The sequence below is a fragment of the Gorilla gorilla genome, chromosome 8 (assembly GCF_029281585.2).
Source record: "Gorilla gorilla gorilla isolate KB3781 chromosome 8, NHGRI_mGorGor1-v2.1_pri, whole genome shotgun sequence".
Taxonomy (NCBI): Eukaryota; Metazoa; Chordata; class Mammalia; order Primates; family Hominidae; genus Gorilla; species Gorilla gorilla.
This window is the reverse complement of record NC_073232.2, coordinates 18379551-18395940: the sequence shown is the minus strand read 5'-3', so window position 1 is coordinate 18395940 and position 16390 is coordinate 18379551. Positions and strand designations below refer to the sequence as shown.

Below are 16390 nucleotides of genomic sequence, written 5' to 3'. Positions count from 1 at the left end.
CTTCAGCACTCACACTTAATGGTCAGGACTTAAGTTTTCTCCTTAGTTCTGACATTTAACACCACCACCCTCCCATATGCTTAGCTTCATGCATTTAATCTCAGCAGTATTCAAATGATGGTATTTCACTCACATTTTCATAGAATTATATGAGGAGAATGATTCAGATGAACTTGATCTAACATAGTTAAATATATCATCAAAAGTTAGAGTCAGAAAAACTAAATTATAGAAACTCTACAAAGTTTTCTTTCTTCAGAGTGGACTTGGTGAGGGGAGGAAAGGAATTTTCATTTTAGAACTTTCTGAATGATTTTTAAAATTGTGTTAGATTTTCACAATAATCAGGTGAATCGTGTGTTTTTGTGTCACAAGCAATACAGAAAGCATCTGCACTGGATAGCAATATTGTCATTTACCTCTCCAGATCCAGTTCCACTCTTCCTTCCTTGATGCGTGGATGCAGACTTATGCAGATTGCATCCACATGCTTCATGCTTCTAGCTTTCAGTTGGACTTAATCAATGGGCCCCTTGCAGGAAAGAAGGTAGGAGGAGAGTGAGTTTGCCATGTTTCCTGCATCCTCTTTGTGTTAGTCAGGGTTCTCCAGAGGGACAGAACCAACAGGATATATGTATATAAAAGAGGAAGCTTACTAGGGAGAATTGGCTCACACCATTATAAGGATAGGCAGTCCGCAAGCTGGGAAAAGAGAGAAACTGATAGCATGGCTCAATACAAGTCTGAAAGCCTCAAAACCAGGGAAGCTGATGGTGTAGCCCTCAGTCTGAGGCCAAAGGTGCAAGTCCCAGAGTCCAAGGGCCAAAGAACCTGGATTCTGATGTCCAAGGGCAGGAGGGAAGGAAGCAAGCATCCAGCATGGGAAGAAGAAAGAGAGCCACAAGACTTAGCAAGCAAACTTATCCACCTTCTGCCCCCTGCTTTGTTCCAGCCACGCTGGCAGCCAGTTGGATGGCACCTACCCACATTGTGGATAGGTCTTCCCCTCTCAGTCCACTGACCGACATGTCAGTCTCCTCTGGCAACACCCTCACAGGCACACCCAGAAACAACACTTCACGAGCCATCAAGGCATCCCTCAATCCACTCAAATTGACACCTAATATTAACCATCACACCCAGCAAGCTGGGTAGCATGAGATGATTGTACTTCCTCCAACCAAGGCCATCACTCTCATCAGGAGGCCTGGGGGTTGCCATCCCAAGGAGTGGTCTATCACTTTTTGGTTTCTTTAAATCCTGCCCATTACTTTGAAAATAGTTCCTTATTAAACCTACCCACTTAAAAGTGAAAATGCTGTCTCTGCTGGGAATATGACTTGTACAGTAACTATTACCAGACATTGCCTCCGGAAATAGACCCTCCCATATGTCAAGAATTGGGATGCTGACATATGTGAGGAGGGCATGAACAACTGTTTCCCTGGGGTCAAATTGAAACCTGGGCATGTGGTGACAACACAATTACTTCAAGTCATCTCCACTGTGACAGAGGAATGAGCACAAGAGAAGGGCGAGATGTCTAGAGATCAAGTGACCAGTATTAATCACAGTGCTGACAACAGCGATTGTAAAGATTGCAGAACTGGCTGGCAGCTTCAGAAGGCCTGAGAGCATGTACACAAGGGAAGAGTTAATGGAAGACCATGAATGTCCCATGCAGACCACACGTGGGCAAGCAGCAGTCTCCATGGCATATTTGATCTTGCAAAGCAGGTAGGGCCAATGATCAGTTGTAACAGACCTCAACTGTGAGTGTCATAGGGTGTCAGCATCAATCATCAACTCATCTAGTATCTTAGGTTGTAGGAGTTCGGTCAGGGTGGTGGGAAAAATTGTAGAAAAATGCAAACCTTCTTGGAAGGCTGGGAGGTTTTACAAAAGCTTCAGGAAATGGTTTGGCAGAAGGCAGCCAGATTCTCTTATCTGGTGCCTGAAAGCTTAGGTGAGAAAACAAGGGGATGTAAAGAAATTGATCTAGATACGTTAAGTTAGTTTACTTAGGCCTTTAATCATCCGTGCACAAGACTGCTCACTGGCGCGGAGTAGGGGGCGGGGGTGGGGGGGGGCACCATGTTAATTACCCACAAGTGTGTTGACTCAAAGCCTTTGACATTAAATCTGTACTGAATAAATGCCCGCAGGGCTGGTCGAGGCTGCGGCTGCTAACTCTTTACAGCACCCTCCTCGGTGTCTGGGGGCAGCCCGGTCCCCTAGCCACGCGGCCGGGCAAAAGACCTGTGTCTGCGTACAGTTTTTTCATCCGTCGTTTGGCAGGGTCTGTGGGTCAGACCCGGCATTAGGTTAAATTATGGACACAGATTGGGAGGGATTGAGTCACTGAGTCATGAAATGGGATCATTTTGGAAGACATAGAAGATACTAAAAACTGTGAAATTCCAAAATATCCCTTGCTAGCAGAGGTTATTGTCCACCTCGGGCTCTTTCCCCACTAGGAGAACAAAACTCCTTTTCAAAACTTTACAATGACTATTGCTGAGATACTTAATGATTATCATAGGAACAAAACTCATTAAACCTCATTATCTTCAGGCCCACAAAGAGACTGAGATCTCCACATAGCCACCCCTCCCCCAGAAACAAAAGGATTCATCTGGCAAAAGAACACTGAAGGAGTTGTAGGATCTCGCCATTTTGTTTTGGCAAGAATTTGGAAAAATCCATCGGATTTCACTCAGAAAGTGTTAGAGCAACAAGAGTGAACTATAAGACTTGGATTAGGACATGTTTCCTAATGTATTTGAGCTACCTTAAAAATGGAAATTTATTGAGTACTTGGCAATGACAATCGTCTGCTGGATGGATTAATTAAAGCCCGCATCTAAATATGCTTTACAATGAAGGAGTGTAAATCCTGATGTTCCCCTGGCATGCTTTCATGGAAGGAATCTGAAGATCCAGGGATTTGGGAATGACAGAAAGGATACATTGTTCGCAACCTGCTCAGCCATTCTCTTAACTTACCCCCTTGTAATGAATACTTGAAGGACCATCCCTTAACAGGCATTAAGAAATGCCTCGGTACTGGGGAGCGCCAGCATCCTTATCCAGCTTTGTAGTGGGACCTGTCCTCTGTAGTCCACAGGTTATGGTGGGATTTAAATTCTCATCTCAGTGGAAATAATGAGGGCCTAGATTTAATAATAGAGGGCTAATGTGGGGGTGCTCAAACAACAGACAATTTTCCATTTCTACAATAAGCCATGCTGATACAGCGGTATTCACTGTTCTGGCTTTCAAAATCTGTAGTGATTGCTAATTAACCACTGAACTCCTGGAGGGAAAATATATGAGCAGCTCTTGAAGCATACTTTGGGCAAACACACACACACACACACACACACGTGCATTGTTTGTTAATATTCATTGTTGTTAGTGTTTGCTTACTTTATGTATTTGTTTAGTGGGCAGAAGCACCTTAGCTTCCTGTGTGGGATTCTGATTGCTCTTATTCAGTTTACAGTTCTAATCCAGGTAACAAAACTAGCACTTCCTCCCTTGATAAGGAGACAGGTTCTTTGGCAAAAATTCTATTAAATTGGTGCACAAGTCATTGCAGCTTTTGCCCTTGAAAGTAATGACAAAACCATAACGATTTTTGCACCAACCTAATACTATATTGCCACAGGGAACCGCACCCGTTTATCAGGATAACTGCGTCCAGAGGAAAGGGAAGTATCCAGATTGCCTGTCTATCAGGAGAGTGGCCACAAGCTGCAGCTGCTCAGGGGTGGCCCTCCTGTATGCCCATTGTCACAGCATTGGTCCAGTCAATGTCTTCTTCACTCTAAAAGGCATCCTGGTTTATGCGATGAATTGTGAGGCTATTCTAGCTATTAGATACCATTTCTGAACTGATACTCATTACTCTAGACCATAAATGCCACTGTGGGGTTTATGGAGTTAAAAGGATGAGTGTAGCTTTGGCCTGAGTTCATGTCTAACATTTGTAACATGCCCATCCTACAATCATTTCTCCAGCCCCAAAATATACTAGGAGAATAGATACAATTAATAGCTGGCAAAATCACTGCTGTGAGACATAACCCACAGAGTGAGGATTGTCTTAGAAAGGGCCAAGTGGAAGGTCCTCAAATCGCCTTCCCTGCTCACTGTGTTATGGGACCATAATACCCTAGACTTGGCAGAGCTGTTGAGATTTACGCGACCATCAGACAATTGAGAGAGGTAGTGACTGTGATTCATAAAGCAGCCCCATTGACCATGTTTGTCCAGTGAAAAGGTTGTTAAGATTTGGGGGAATGATCATGAAAAATTGTTATCAGCTGATGTTTCCCATTGCAGCTATAATTCTATTTGTAGTTTTAATTTAAAGAATTCAACATAGACTATGGGAATAGATGTACAGTTACTTGGTTGCTTTATCTCCCATGTCACTTTTAACAAAGGTTATCAGAAGCGGTTATCTTTCTAGAGAATGGAACAATATTTCTTTCATTGTCTTTCCTCAAAACTTGGTGAACTCTCTTACCCTGTGTCACAGTTTACTCTGAAGAGGCACTGATTGTCTTATTGTCCTGCAGGACATCATGCTGGTCCCTTCCATGGACAATGTTATGCTAACCAAACCTCTTGGGAAGCTCATAGCTGCTGGCCATGCAACCCCACTGATTATGTGACTTGAACTATCCATCTTTATCTGGATGTTACCTAGTCTGCTGAACCATAAAACTGAATGTTTATAGGAGAATTTAATTGCAGAATGGAAATACATTTACCAGAGATCCAAATAGAGCACAGATGGCTCTGATGGTCTTGGTACTTGCTCCTGCCACCTTTCTGGCTCTCTTTCAACACATCTCTTACCTTGCGGTGAGTTTTCTATGACTTGTTAAGGGATTTGTAGCTCTGTGCTGCATTTAGATCTGCACTGTTTACAGGCGCCAAGCAAAAGATGTTGTTAATTAAGAGGGGCCCTGGAAGCAGCAGTGAAAGAAAACCCTCCTATGTGCTTATATTAGGTCAGTATATGGTTCTATTTCATGTAAAATAAGAGATGGCTTGATGCATGTACCTGATGCATGAGTAGTGGCGACTTATTAAGGTTGCAAATCTAGCAAAAAACTAGAAAAAAGTGAATTAGGATAACAAGGTGGTCTATAGGAGTAGTTTATAGATAAACCACTAGAAACAGAAGCACAGGACATCTGCTTCGTGAAGACTGTCCATAATGAAGTCAACAGAATAATCCACTCAATGGGCAGCCTCTTATACTGGCCATTCCAAAGCTTGCTCAAGGTGTCCATTTATGTATTAGCCATTGTTTTAAAGATGAAACCTCAAAAACGAAATCAATTTGTTGATTGACAAAATTTGTTGTTAAATTGTTGAAGAGACAAAATAAATTTTGTGGAAATTTATTTATTTATGTCTTCTTATATATGTACATTTATCCCTTCTTATGTACATACCTAAGAAGGGAGAAATAAATTTCCACAAAATTTTATGGATAGTACTCTAATTATAGTAATAATATTTCAGTACAATTTTTTGCTAATACAGATCCACTAATGTGAAGAATGGAATTATTTTTGAAGGAGTTAACAGGTTAACTGGAGTTCAGAGTTAATGTTCTCTATAATCAAAATCTGTTGGAAATGTTCATCAGTTAATGGTGATTTGTAATGAGATTTTACATATTTTATCTTTGAAAAAGTCTTCATGCAGATATTCACAGCCAAATACTCATATCATTTGATAAGCATACGATCTTAACTGAGCATATGCATCAATTTCAGGGCATTGATAAAATTCTAGATTCCTGCTTGATATTGGTGTTTTGGCATGGCTTTACATTGCATATTAATCTGTCCCAATTGAACATTAGGTGAAAGTTTCTCAATTTCACACCTAAGTAGATTGTAAATTATGGAAATTCTCTTTGCACTTTCATTGAGGCCAAAATATGCACTGAAACTCTAGTTTCAGCTCAGAAAATATATTCTATGCAAATTTGTGTAGAAATAAAGATCTCACTTCTTGTTTTAACTTTTGATAGCACAAGAAATGTATGACATCACGATTCAAACAATGATTGTTGTTGAAATGACTTTACTGTAGTATAAGTTTCACATATAAGCTCAGTTTTCCATTGTAATTTGGGGTTGAGTTAATCGAGAAACATAATCAAGTGTGCAGCAAAAGCTAATTTCCCAAAACATTTGGTGTTCAGTAATATTGATCAAGGGCAGTTCTTGTTAAGATAAGTTTCAGTTTTGGCTTCAAGCTAAAAAAAATCCACAATAAAACTTTGCCTCTGCTTAAGCCATCAAATTGCCTGTATAGATGGTAGAACAATTTAGTGTATTCAACTTTTTCTGTCAAAAGTTTACAGAATTCACAATGGCTAAGTCCATGAATGTGACTAAATTTCAATATTGACATTACTTTTTAATAATATGTCGATAGATAAATGTCTTCTGCAAAGTATCTGCTAATGAATGCTACCATGAATAATGGCAAGCCTTACACTCATTACATTTTCACAAGCTTTGTAAATTTTTCCAACTATGCCTTTTTCTACACCATGTACATTCACCACCATCAATTGTGATGCATCTTGGATGATTTCACTTCAGGTTCTATTGAATGAGTGTTTTATCAACGTCTCTAAATATTCTTGCCTGTTGTTGTTCGATGCAGACTACTCATAGAGGCGAATTCTTCAGCCAATTCAAACTCAGCATTGACTCTAATACACAATGACAACTGAACAGTATTAGTCACATCTGTCCCTTTATCAAGAAGCAAGGACAACCACTCACAATTGTTTGCCTTGTTTTTTAATTGATGATTAACGTTGCTCCCACTGTTTCAACTTTGGAGCAACTATTCTTGCAGGAAAACTACTAGTTTTTTGAATTGGCAAATAAAAGTTGTATATATCTATGGTGTACAACATGATGGTTTGATATATGTATACATTGTGGAATGACTAAATATAGCAGATTAACATATGCATTAGCTCACATACTTAGTATTTTTTGTGATAAGAACATTTAAAATCTACTAAGGCTAGTACAGATGGTCCCTGGCTTAGGATAGTTCAACTTACAATTTTTTCTTACTTTATGATGGTGTAAAAGTGGTATGCATTTATTATGCTCATGGACATACAAGGGGTTATGTCCTAATAAACTCATCATAAGATATTATCAATTTGCAGTAAGTTTATTGGGGGAATAACTCCATTGCAAGTCAAGGAGTATCTGTAGTCTTCTCTGTTTGTTTGTTTCAAAATGTCGACACATTTCTTCATCTACTTTAATCAAACAGGGTTTAATTGAATTACCACAGGTCAACCACTTTTCTTGCTTGGCTAACAAATGAGCTACTTGCTAACTTTCTTTCCAGAGCTCCAAAAAGGATCAGTTGAGGTCGCAGTAACAATTACATTATAGGTCAGCTTTTCCCTCTGATATCATTTAATATTTTGATTTTTATGTAGAAATTTTACCAGGTTATAATATTCTGTAACACTTTTGTCTTCTGTTAGCATATTGAATACTTAGGGTTATTTAGCTATCAATATGATCTAAATTTTCAATCCAAAAGATCTAACTTGAAATGGTACTGTCTATATTGGTTAGTCTCTGAAACAGCTACAGAGTAGAAAATGCAGAGGCTAAGTCTTAGCTGTTTTTTTGTCTTTCTTCCTTTTATTCCTGTTACTTTACGTAAAGTACACTGATGGTAGCTAACATCTTTGTTTCAAGTAATGTGTTAAGTCGAAGGAGTCAATCGCAAAAGAATCATATGATTCCGTTCATATGAAATGTCCAGAACAGGGAATCTGTAGAACCAGAAAGTAGATTAGTAGTTGCTTAGGGCAGAGGGTGGGAAAACTAGGTGGTAGGACATGCTTGCTGCAAGGTACAGAGTTTCTTTTCAGGGTGATGAAAGTGCTGTACAACTGACCATGGTGACGGTTGTGGGTATCTGTGAATATACTGAAAACCATTAAGTTGTACTCTTTAAGTGGGTGATGTTTATGGTACATAAATTATATCTCAATAAAGCTGTCAGGGGAAAAAAAGCACAGAATGTAGTAAGAACAAATATGTCTAATGTATAATCAGAACATGTGAAAATTATAATAAAAATGCAGATTGCTATGATATCATCGTTTTATACAAATAACAAATTATCTTAATCATGTTAAAGGACTTACCTTAGGAGAGAAAAAAAGAGTATGGAACTAAAATACATATGAAGAAATAATGGCAGAAAATTTCTCAAAGTGGTCTTGAGATATAAACTTATAGACACTTTCAAGAAGCTAAAATAAATCCAAACAGGGTAAACCCAAAGAAATCTGTCTAAATAGATCACAATCAAACTTCTAAAAGACAAACAAGCAACAAAACGAAATCTAATAAAGAGGATCTAGGCCTAAATGGCTTCAATGATTTAACAGTATCAATCATGTAAGGAAAACAATATCAGTTGTATACAAAATCCTTCAGAAAATAGCAGATAGGGGAAAGTATTTCATTTCCTGAGACCATGAAAGCACAGATACCAAAACCAGACAAAGACATTTTAAGAAAAGAGAACTTTTTTTTCTTGTAAATTTGTTTGAGTTCATTGTAGATTCTGGATATTAGCCCTTTGTCAGATGAGTAGGTTGCGAAAATTTTCTCCCATTTTGTAGGTTGCCTGTTTACTCTGATGGTAGTTTCTTTTGCTGTGCAGAAGCTCTTTAGTTTAATTAGATCCCATTTGTCAATTCTGGCTTTTGTTGCCATTGGTTTTGGTGTTTTAGACATGAAGTCCTTGCCCATGCCTATGTCCTGAATGGTAATGCCTAGGTTTTCTTCTAGGGTTTTTATGGTTTTAGGTCTAACATTTAAGTCTTTAATCCATCTTGAATTAATTTTTGTATAAGATGTAAGGAAGGGATCCAGTTTCAGCTTTCTACATACGGCTAGCCAGTTTTCCCAGCACCATTTATTAAATAGGGAATCCTTTCCCCATTGCTTGTTTTTCTCAGTTTTGTCAAAGATCAGATAGTTGTAGATATGCGGCGTTATTTCTGAGGGCTCTGTTCTGTTCCATTGATCTATATCTCTGTTTTGGTACCAGTACCATGCTGTTTTGGTTACTGTAGCCTTGTAGTATAGTTTGAAGTCAGGTAGTGTGGTGCCTCCAGCTTTGTTCTTTTGGCTTAGGATTGACTTGGTGATGCGGGCTCTTTTTTGGTGCCATATAAACTTTAAAGTAGTTTTTTCCAATTCTGTGAAGAAAGGCATTGGTAGCTTGATGGGGATGGCATTGAATCTATAAATTACCTTGGGCAGTATGGCCATTTTCACGATATTGATTCTTCCTACCCATGAGCATGGAATGTTCTTCCATTTGTTTGTATCCTCTTTTATTTCATTGAGCAGTGGTTTGTAGTTCTCCTTGAAGAGGTCCTTCACGTCCCTTGTAAGTTGGATTCCTAGGTATTTTATTCTCTTTGAAGCAATTGTGAATGGGAGTTCACTCATGATTTGGCTCTCTGTTTGTCTGTTATTGGTGTATAAGAATGCTTGTGATTTTTGTACATTGATTTTGTATCCTGAGACTTTGCTGAAGTTGCTTATCAGCTTAAGGAGATTTTGAGCTGAGACAATGGGGTTTTCTAGATATACAATCATGTCATCTGCAAACAGGGACAACTTGACTTCCTCTTTTCCTAATTGAATACCCTTTATTTCCTTCTCCTGCCTAATTGCCCTGGCCAGAACTTCCCCATCAAAAAGTGGGCGAAGGACATGAACAGACACTTCTCAAAAGAAGACATTTATGCAGCCAAAAAACACATGAAAAAATGCTCATCATCACTGGCTATCAGAGAAATGCAAATCAAAACCACAATGAGATTCCATCTCACACCAGTTAGAATGGCAATCATTAAGAAGTCAGGAAACAACAGGTACTGGAGAGGATGTGGAGAAATAGGAACACTTTTCCACTGTTGGTGGGACTGTAAACTAGTTCAACCATTGTGAAAATCAGTGTGGCGATTCGTCAGGGATCTAGAACTAGAAATACCATTTGACCCAGCCATCCCATTACTGGGTATATACCCAAAGGACTATAAATCATGCTGCTATAAAGATATATGCACATGTATGTTTATTGCGGCACTATTCACAATAGCAAAGACTTGGAACCAAGCCAAATGTCCAACAATGATAGACTGGATTAAGAAATGTGGCACATATACACCATGGAATACTATGCAGCCATAAAAAATGATGAGTTCATGTCCTTTGTAGGGACATGGATGAAATTGGAAATCATCATTTTCAGTAAACTATCACAAGAACAAAAAACCAAACACCGCATATTCTCACTCATAGGTGGGAATTAAACAATGAGAACACATGGACACAGGAAGGGGAACATCACACTCTGGGGACTGTTGTGGGATGGGGGGAGTGGGGAGGGATAGCTTTAGGAGATATACCTAATGCTAAATGACGAGTTAATGGGTGCAGCACACCAGCATGGCACATGTATACATATGTAACTAACCTGCACGTTGTGCACATGTACCCTAAAACTTAAAGTATAATAATAATAAAATAAAATAAAATAAAAAGAAAATAGAACTATAGAACAGTATCCTTCATGATCTTAGATCCAAAATCGTCAAGAAAATATTGGCAAATCATATCAAGCAATAGCCATAATTATTGAGTGAGATTTATCCCGGGAATGCAAGACTGGTTTAACACTGCAGTCAATTAATATGCATCATCATACCAACAGACTAATAAGAAAAATCTGTATCATCGTCTCAATAGATACAGAAAAATAATTTGACAAAATTTGGCATATTAACAATTAAATGTTAACAACAGAACATGTATAGAAATTCTCAGCAAACTAGGCATCGAAATTAACTCCCTTTACCTAATAAAAGACATCTGCAAAAAACCTACAATTAATGTCATACTCCCTATGGTTCAGAAAAAGCAAGATATTCATTCTCACTACTTCTATTCAAGATCATGTTATGGGTTCCCAGCCAATGATACAAGGCAAGAAAAAGAAATAGAAAATGTATAGACTGAAAACTAAGAAATAAACTTTTTCTATTCTTGGGTGTCATTATTGTATACGTAGAACATATCAAGGAATCTACAAAAAGCTACTATACTTGATAAGTGACTTTAGCAAAGCCACAGGACACAAGAACAACAGAACATAATCAGTTATATTTCTGTACACTGGAAATGAACACTCAAATTGAAATAATTAAAAATAGTACCAATTGTAATAATATAAAACATAAAATATTTAGAAATTAATCTAAGCAACCCTGTAAAAGACTGATTAATTGATCTCTTTATAAGCATAAAACCAATTGATCTCTTTATAACTATAAAACCAATTGATCTCTTTATAACTATAAAACCAATGAATAAATATGACATATATGTGGGTAGTTTATACATACACACATGCTTGTGCATGCAGACACACACACACACACACACAGATTTTCATATAAGACTCAATAATTTTCAGATACTAAGTTTCCTTAAACTTCAACGGAGCTTTGAAATAGATTCAACAAAATTCTCTTCAAAACCACAGCAGAACTTTTGGCAGAAATAGACAATGAATTTTGTAGAGATAAAATCTTTAGTAGAAATAGACTGTAAATTATATAAAGCTAATAGGATAGACAAACGCAATTTTGAAAAAGAATAAAATTCAGCACTCACACTGATTTCTAGACTGAAGTAATCAGTAATCATGTTTGATATTGAGATATAGCCAATGGTTTTACATTTATAATAGTGGTGATATAATTAATACTGCCGAAAATTTATGATACATGTGGTATTGACTAAGCAGTAGAGATGTAAATCAATGAATCAGAGTAGAAATTCTAAAATTAGACCCATATGTATGACCAATTGGCTTTTGACTAAAATGTCAAAGAAATTCAGTGAAGAAAAATAGTCTTCCAAAAAATGGTGCTAGAACAATTAGAAATACATATGCAAAAATAGAATATTTATTCATATTTTCACCTTATCCAAAGATTAATTCAAGAAGTGTTATAGTGTTAAATGGAAATCTTAAAACTACAAAAACTTCTAGGAACATCTTTGTGTAAATCTATATGGGCCTGGCTTAGACAAAGCTTTCTTAAATTCATATAATAAAATTAATTAACACATTGAACTTCATCCAAATTAAAAACTTTTGTCCTGTGAAAGATAATTTTAAGAAAATGGAGACAAAAGCCCCAAATTGGGAAAAATTATTTATAAAATACATATCTGACAAAGTACTTAAACTAGCATAGATTTTAAAACTCTTAAAAATCACTAATAAAATCATGCAGCTCAGTTAAAAATTGAAAATGTATAGGTATTTCATCAAAGACAATATAACAGACAAGTGCGTGAAAAGATGCTTAGCATCACTAATCATTAGGAAAATGCTAACGAATCAAAACAAAACAAGATATGATCACATGGCTATTAGAATGGCTACGATAAAAAATGCTAACAATACCAAGTACTGGCAAGAATGCAGAAACAGTGGAACTCTCACCCATTTCTTACACGGATGTATAATGCTACAGCAACTAATACATCCACATATCTAAGTGAGGTTCCCACCTGTGCTTGAGCAGAATATGAGATAGGATGGGACTGTATTGTGCACTGTTGTAAATTTCCATGAACTTTAATTTAAAAGGACAATGAGATATAGTTTTTGGACTTTAAGTTATTCATGGAGATTTCCTAATTTGAATGTTTTTATATTCATATTTGGGCCATCTCTACTGTTGACAGTTTATTATTGTAGCATTTTTCTTCTGTCATTTGCTATCAATGTAGTCTCAGCTGAGCTGTATTTAACAATATAACTGGTCATATTTTTGTAAAATAAAATAAGGAATAAATTTTTGTGCCCTTGAACGTAGGCTGCAGGAATATACCTCAGCCCATTGCCTGTATTAGTAAAATGCATTTTGGTTTTATTTGCCCATTTTTTTGTATTGTTTCAGCTATTGCATCATGTAAAAGTGGTAGATTTTCACCAAATTTGAAGGTTATGTTTGAAATAGTCCCATTGAAACTATTGGCAACATAGGCTATATGAAATTCATCTTGAGAGTGACTACTAGCAGAGTCAGTTGAAGCTTGAGTATATAATAAAAGACCTGTAGAGATGCCACTTGAACGAAACATGAGGACTTGGTTAAAAGACCCTGGATAGAGAAAAAATGGTTTTAAATATGCAGCCAAATCAATTGTGAAATCTACGCATCATTCCAAGATCCATTTCCACTACTATTGCCTCATTATAATCTATGCTGATCTCCTAAACCAGAAGTTGTATTTCTCTCCTTTGAAACTCTGCAGCACTTGATACCATTTTTTGTCATAAATCATAATCTTTCTTATTAAAGTGTTGTGTTCTCCGATTAAACTGTGATTTATTTGAAGGTGGTAACTATGTCATTTTTATTACTGGATCACTGACAATGTCTATAATGGCATCTAGAACGAGACAAGTGCCCAGTAACTTGTGTATTGGGTTCTACCTACTCTTTCATCATTGTTTCTTGTTAAATATTACATACAATGAATAAATTGCAAAAAATGAATACAGATTTACGAATATTTTAAAACTTCATGCAGGCATGTAGCTAGCACTCAAATAAAGATACAAAGCATTACCAAAGGCCAAGTAGTTTCTCTGGTACCTTATACAGTCTCACCACCTGCTCATCCCAAAGGTAATCATTATCTTGACTTTTAATGGCATAGATTAACTTTGTCTACTTTTGAACTTTATATAAGTAGAATGATACCAACTGTGCTCTTTAGTGCCTGGCTGGTCTCTGACTCAACATCACATTTCTGAGATGCATCCATATTGTAGTTCATTCATGCACGTTACTATGGATTACTATTTTGGGTATGCTAACCAAAGCATGGTCTCTGGGCCTGCTGCAGCATTATATAAGATCTTGTTAGAAATGCAAATGCCTAGGTCCCACCCCAGACCTGCTGAATCAGAATCTCTTGAAGTGGGGCCCAGGAATCTGTGTTTTATCAAGCTGTTCATGGGATTATTATGCCTGGTTAGAATTTGAGAACTGTGACTATATAGTATTCTGCTGTGTGAACATACCATGATAAAATCATCTAATTAACTGTTGATGGTACCAGCATCATTTTTGTATCCTGTCCATGAAATCCATATAATCCAGATTATTATAACTATTATTATAACTATTTTCAAATATCCCATTCTTTCTTGCCTCTAAAATTTTGCACATTGCTGTAGAATGAATGTTTTTCTCCCCATGAAATTCAGATATAGAAGCCTTAATCCTCAAGGTGATAGTGTTTGGGGAGGGAGGTGGCCTTTGGGGGTAATTAAGCTTAGATGAGTCAGGAGGGTGGAGTCTCCATGATAAGGTAGGTGCCCTTAAAATGATGACTAGACCAGACTCTACTCTCTCCACCAAGGCACCCCGCTGCCCAACAGGAAAAGGGCTCTCACCATGCACCAAATTGGCTGGAAACTTGATCTTGGACTTCCTAGCCTCCTAGTCTCAAGAGCTATAAGAAATAAATTTTAGCTGTTTAATCCACCCAGTCTGTGGCAATTTGTTATAGCAGCTTGAACTGACTATGGTGCACTTGGTATCTCATTAGGCTGCTATGCACTTAATTACTTATACGGTCTTTTCTGGTCTGAAACAAATTTGTTTTTTCTGTGATCTAATTTGTCCAGTACATACCTCATATCTCCACCATATATTAATATATACTCACTCATCTGTCCCATTCACCAGACAGTGAGTACCTTCAAAAAAGAAATTGTCTTTTTAAAGAAAGTTTGTATCACCAACACTGAACACAGGGGCTAACACAAAGTACATACTCAACAATAAATTGTAGATTTAAACAATAAAGGAAATGAAAATGCAATATTACCTATAGGACAAAAATCATAAATCCCAATGAACTAGAATAATCATCATTTTGTATTGACTCTATAAAACAACAGAAATATCTTCAAATTCTTTGAAAAATATTTTTCATCACTTACTATGCTGAGAGCAATTCTAAGTGCTAAGCATTCAGGAAAATAAAAATCTGAATGAATTTTGATAAACGCTTTCAAATAACTCTATTACAATAAGATGCATTATGTAATCAACATTCCCTGTGTTATAAAGACCAAACCGGCCAACTCTACTTGGTTTGTAGCCACTGACTTTTTTTTTTTTTTTTTTTTTTTTTTTTGAGACAGAGTCTCACTGTCACTCAGGCTGGAGTGCAATGCTGTGATTTCCACTCACTGCAGCCTCCACCTCCCGGGTTCAAGTGATTCTCCTGCCTCAGCTTCCTGAGTATCTGGGACTACAGGCTCATGCCACCACGCCTGGCTAATTTTTGTATTTTTAGTAGAGGCAGGGTTTCTCCATGTTGGCCAGACTGGTCTCGAACTCCTGACCTAAAATGATCCACCCACCTTGGCCTCCCAAAGTGCTGGGATTGCAGACATGAGCCACAGCACCCGGCCTGAGACACTGACTTTTTTTTGTCTCTTAAAAGGGCAACAAAATAAGAAGAAGAGGAAGAAGGAGAAGGAGAAGTAGAAGGAGAAGGAGAAGGAGAAAGAAGAAGGAGAAAGAGAAGAAGAAGGAGAAGAAGGAGAAGAAGAAGAAGGAGAGGAGGAAGAGGAAGAAAAAGAAGAAGAGAAATAAATAAATAATGAAGGAATGGGAAGGTATGGGAAGAGGAGGAGAGGCAAAAAGGAAAAAGAAATAAGAAAGGAGGAAAGAGAAATAAGGAAAGAGGGAATGTATTAGTCTGTTCTCACATGGCTAATAAAGACATACTCAAGGCTGGGTAATTTATAAAGAAAGGAGGTTTAATTGACTGATAGTTCCACATGGCTGGGGAGGCCTCACAATCATGGCAAAAGGCGAATGAGGAGCAAAGACACGTCTTAAATGGAGGCAGGCAGGAGAGCATGTGTAGGGGATCTCCCCTTTATAAAACCATCAGATCTTGTGAGACTTATTCACTATCACGAGAACAGCACAAAAAGACCCGCCCCCATGATTCAGTTACCTCCCACCAGGTCGCTCCCATGACACATGCGAATTATGGGAGCTATAATTCAAGATGAGATTTGGGTGGGGACACAGTCAAACAGTAGCAGGGAGAGCAGGAGAGGGAAGAGGGGAGAGGAAAAAAAGTACAGAATCTTCAGATGTAGTTTGCCTCTGCTTATTACTTCAACAGAGCCAGGCTGGTGTGCAGTGTCTAGGCAATGGGCTTAC

General features: G+C 37.6%; 1 long non-coding RNA gene across 1 annotated transcript in view; it reads left to right on the top strand.

Moving 5' to 3' along the window:
- The window catches only part of LOC129524943 (uncharacterized), a 182059-nt gene extending 166089 nt beyond the window's left edge, over positions 1-15970 (top strand). Inside the window, exon 3 of the long non-coding RNA XR_008668932.2 lies at positions 15657-15970. This is a non-coding gene — a long non-coding RNA (uncharacterized lncRNA). The remainder of the gene's footprint in view (positions 1-15656) is intronic.
- Positions 15971-16390: the final 420 nt, after the last annotated feature.